Source organism: Helianthus annuus, chromosome 6 (assembly GCF_002127325.2).
Source record: "Helianthus annuus cultivar XRQ/B chromosome 6, HanXRQr2.0-SUNRISE, whole genome shotgun sequence".
In the NCBI taxonomy this organism is placed as follows: domain Eukaryota; kingdom Viridiplantae; phylum Streptophyta; class Magnoliopsida; order Asterales; family Asteraceae; genus Helianthus; species Helianthus annuus.
The window spans coordinates 104,222,570-104,227,944 of record NC_035438.2 but is presented as its reverse complement, the minus strand read 5'-3'; positions in this window follow the sequence as shown (position 1 = coordinate 104,227,944).

Below are 5,375 nucleotides of genomic sequence, written 5' to 3'. Positions count from 1 at the left end.
TGCATGCTATCAATATACAACCATAGGGTGTTTAAGAATTCAACCTTTCTTTGGAGCAAGGAGATGGAAGATGATGTTGGTTCTTGAATGGTAGCTTCCAAACGAGAAAGCCTCAAGCTAGTATACCCCCAAGCCTTCAACAAACACCTTAAGATTGCTAGGATTTTGACTTGTAAACTCTCTTGAATGACCACCCTTGGCCGAAAATTACTAGAGAGAAGAGAGTTCTTTGCACTTGAATTTTTTTGAGAAAAAGTATATTCAAAATGATAAGGTAGGTTGTTCTTTAAAACAAGCAAGAATCATATTTCAATTTTCTAAAAAGTTGCATGCAATATTAGTGGTGAAAACACTTTGGGAAGCCTCCCCAAGGCCGGCCCCCTTTGCCACCCCATTAGGCCAATGAGAAATTTTTCCTTTTTGCATTTTAAGTATTGGTTTTAATTCATAACTTTTATAAAATTATAATATGACCTCTTTATAAAATTTTGCAACCTTTTAAGTGTTATTTAACCCATTAAATAACAAAACAAAATATTTTCTCAAAATAAATTATCCATATAATTTATTAGTTTCTCAAGTGCAATTATTTAGAAAACCAATTTCTAAATATTCTAAGTGTTAATATTTATTTGTTTGATCATATCATGAATAAATATTGTAGGTGTTTGTCTAGCTTGTTATTGGGTATGACCCGACTTGGATCATAACGTACTAGCCACATCAATTTAATATGTGTCTTGGGCATACAGAGTCCAACATATTTAAGGTATGTTAAGTCTATGATGATGTTCCGGAGTGTTTGTCGCGTTAAACTGACTGCGTTTACGCACCAGTTCGCGTATAACTTTCCAGAAAGCGATATAGAGTTCAAAATCGATAAAAAAATCAACATGGGCACAAAACCAAACATAAATGACAAACATTGGGATCAAAACACATTGTTTTATTAATATTGTATTGTTCAGAGTTTGTAAAAATGATATCACAAGCACAGATGTCACAGTCTCCCCTACTTCAGGAAATTTTGTCCCGAAATTTATTTAGAGGAAACTTGTGAGAATAGATGCGGATATTTCGCTTTCATCTGATCTTCACGTTCCCAAGTAAACTCTGGGCCACGTTTAGATTCCCAGCGAACTTTGACCAATTTAATCTGCTTGCCCTTCAACTGCTTAAATGAACGGTCCACTATCTCCACAGGTTTCTCAACAAAGTGCATCGTGTTATCAACACGAATTTCATCAAGTGGTATGTGGAGGTTCTCATCAGCTAAACACTTTCTGAGATTGGACACGTGGAATGTTGGATGAACATTTCCAAGTTCAGGAGGTAGCTCTAATCTGTAGGCTACTTTTCCGACTCTTTCAACGATCTTGAATGGTCCAACATAGCGTGGTGCAAGTTTTCCTTTCTTCCCAAATCTAATCACACCTTTCCAAGGGGATACCTTGAGTAGGACGTGATCACCAACTTGGAATTCCAAGGGCTTGCGTCGTCGATCCGCGTAACACTTCTGACGGCTTCTAGCTGTCTGAAGGTTATCACGAATCTTCTTGACCTTATCTGTAGTCTCTAGAATGAGTTCAGGTCCAGTAAGCTGAGCTTCACCTATCTCATTCCAGCAGACCGGTGAACGACATTTTCGACCGTATAAAGCCTCGAAAGGAGCCATATTGATGCTAGAGTGATAACTGTTGTTGTAGGAGAATTCGATCAATGGAAGATGCGAATCCCAACTACCACCAAAATCAATCACACAAGCTCTAAGCATATCCTCCAGTGTCTGGATTGTTCTCTCAGATTGACCATCTGTCTGCGGATGGTACGCTAAGCTCAAATGAAGTTGAGTACCCATGGCAGATTGCATGGTTCTCCAAAAGCGAGACGAGAAACGAGCATCTCTGTCAGATATAATGTTCAAAGGAACACCATGTCGAGATACAATCTCATCAACATAAATCTTGGCAAGCTTGTCAGCAGGCCTTAGACATCTTACTCTCAACGAATAAGAGGAACAAATCCCTTCTTGACTACATACGTCTCTCACAATCACCTGGTACCACATCTGAGCTTAGCCTTGTGTACTGTCTTATTACAGACAGCGAAGAACTAAGTCAAGGTATAATATTTGGTGAATATCAAGACCCAATATGTATCTCAGGTCAGAGGATACTATGATATTCGCCTTTGCTCAAATTTACTTATGATCAATCATAAATGATTCCATGCAGTAACATTTGAGAGCAGGTCAGTCCAATATTTGTATCCCACAAATATCTATGAACTTTGGCAGCAACACTTTGCTCTATATTCATACCTAATGAATATCCACCAATCCAAGTTCATAATAGTCTTACATTCATATTTGTTCCCACAAGTATGATCGACTACAGACATTTAGAATAATTAATTTATTCACGGCTTTAAACATGCTAAAATGGAACATAACTCAAAATACCATAAAGAGTCAAAATAACAATTGTTCCAATATCCAAATACAAAATAGATCAAATCCAATCACTAGAATATCGAAGTCCTAAGGCACAAGTATGACCCTCATGTTTTGGCTGTTCAAGGAGCTTCGTGAGTGGATCCGCAATGTTTTGATCGGTGTGAACTTTGCGAATGCATATCTTTCCCTTTTCAACTTCATCCCTTATGTAGTTGAATCTCCGCTCAATGTGCCTTGTCTTTTGATGTGCACGAGGTTCCTTGATTTGAGCAATCGCACCCTCGTTATCACAAAAGATCTCTAGGGGGTCTTGAATGGTAGGGACTACCCCTAGGTCGGCGATGAACTTCTTTAACCAAGCAGCTTCTTGTGCTGCCAAAGAGGCGGCGATGTATTCTGATTCTGTAGTGGACAATGCTACAACATCCTGCTTCGAGCTCTTCCAAGAGACTGCAGCTCCATTCAAAATGAAGACATACCCAGATTATGATCGAGAACCATCTCGATCAGTTTGGAAACTCGCATCCGTGTAACCTTTTACAACGAGTTCCTCTTCACCAGATCCATATATTAGAAACATGTCCTTAGTCCTCCTAAGGTATTTCAATATGCTCTTAACAGCCATCCAATGACTGTTACCTGGATTTTGCTGGTATCTACTTGTCATGCTTAAAGCGCATGACACGTCCGGTCTAGTACATATCATTGCATACATTATGGATCCTATAGCAGACACATATGGGACTCCTTTCATTCTTTCTTGCTCATCCTTTGAGCTTGGACATTGAGTTACATTCAATATTGTCCCCTTTTGAATAGGTACCAAACCTTTCTTAGAGTTCTCCATCTTGAACCTTTTCAAGACTTTGTCAATGTATGCACTTTGGTTTAAACCTATCAAGCGCCTTGATCTATCCCTATAGATCTTTATTCCCAAAATATAGGCAGCTTCTCCAAGATCTTTAATGGAAAAACATCTTCTAAGCCAGGCTTTTACACCTTCCATGGTTGGAATGTCATTTCCAAATAGTAGAATGTCATCGACATACAATACTAAGAAAGTGACGGTGCTCCCACTAGCTTTCTTATACACACAAGCTTCATCGCCGTTCTTGATGAACCCAAAATTCCTAATCTCTTCATCAAAACGGTGATTCCAACTTCTCGATGCTTGTTTCAATCCATAGATTGATTTCTTTAACTTGCACACTTTGTTAGGATGTTTTGGATCGACAAAACCTTCAGGCTGAACCATATAGACATCTTCATCAAGATCTCCATTGAGGAAAGCCATTTTGACATCCATTTGCCAAATCTCATAGTCATAATATGCAGCTATGGCAAATAATATCCTAATCGACTTTAGCATCGCCACTGGCGAGAAGGTCTCATCATAATCAACCCCTTGAGTTTGAGTGAAACCTTTTGCTACAAGTCTCGCTTTATAAGTATCCAAGTTACCATGCATATCTGTTTTCTTCTTGAAAACCCACTTACTTCCAACTACTTTGGAGTTAAGAGGTGGCACAACCAATTCCCAAACTTGGTTGTCATACATGGATTGCATCTCTACGTTCATGGCTTCAAGCCACTTGTCGCAATCAGATTTTGACATTGCATCATGGTATGTGGTTGGCTCATCTGAATCTACCACATAGCATCCATCCATGAAAAATCCATATCTTTCAGGTGGATTACTAATTCTACCAGATCTGCGAATGTTTTGTGTATGTTGATCAACCATTTGATCATTTTCAACAACCTCTTGTTGAGTGCTAGTATCAATCAAACGTGTATCGGGTTGTGGTTCTTGATCCTCATCAAGTTCCATTGTTCTATTAGTTCCTTCCATAAGGAACTTATCCTCCAAGAACTTACCCTTTCGAGCAACAAATACTTTTTGCTCTGTTGGATCGTAGAAATAATATCCTATATCATCTTTAGGATACCCTACGAAGATACACTTAATGGATCGTACTTCTAACTTGTTTGGGGTGTATTGCTTCACATAAGCATCACAACCCCATACCTTCAAATATGATAATGATGGAACCGTTCCATGCCATATTTCAAAAGGTGTCTTATCCACTTTCTTGGTTGGGGCCATATTTAATATACGAGCCGCAGAGAGCAAAGCGTAACCCCAAAATGATAGAGGCAATGTGCTTCTAGCCATCATAGATCGAACCATATCCAATAGAGTTCGATTCCTCCTCTCAGACACACCATTATGTTGTGGTGTTCCAGGTGGAGTAAGTTGTGAGATGATCCCACAATTCCTAAGATGATCTTGAAAAGCATCACTAAGGTATTCACCTCCTCTATCGGAACGAAGAACTTTGATTGTCTTGGTGAGTTGATTCTCTACTTCGTTTTGGAAGACTTTGAACGTTTCAAAAACTTCATCTTTGTGTGTTAGCAAGTACACATAACCATAACGACTAAAGTCGTCGGTAAAAGTTACGAAGTATCTTTCACCATTCCTAGTCATTGGCTTAAAAGGACCACATACATCTGAATGTATGATGCCTAATAAATCTTTTGCCCTTTGGTTTGTGCCACTAAAGGGTTTCTTGGTCATTTTTCCTTGTAAACAAGATTCGCATGTATCAAATGAACCAATTTCATTTGTTTCCAAAAGACCATTCTTTTGAAGTGTTTGCATGCGATTTCTGTTTATATGACCAAGACGACAATGCCAAAGATAGGTCTCACTCAAATCCATTTTGAGTTTCTTGGTGTTTGCTTGGTACATCGAATTATCAAATGATGTATTATCATGAACCAATTCATAAATACCATTTGAAGGCGTAGCTTTAAAGTAGAACATGTCATTCATCAAAGCATAAATTGGACTTAACATACCTTAAGTATATTCAAAATGATAAGGTAGATTGTTCTTTAAAACAAGCAAGAATCA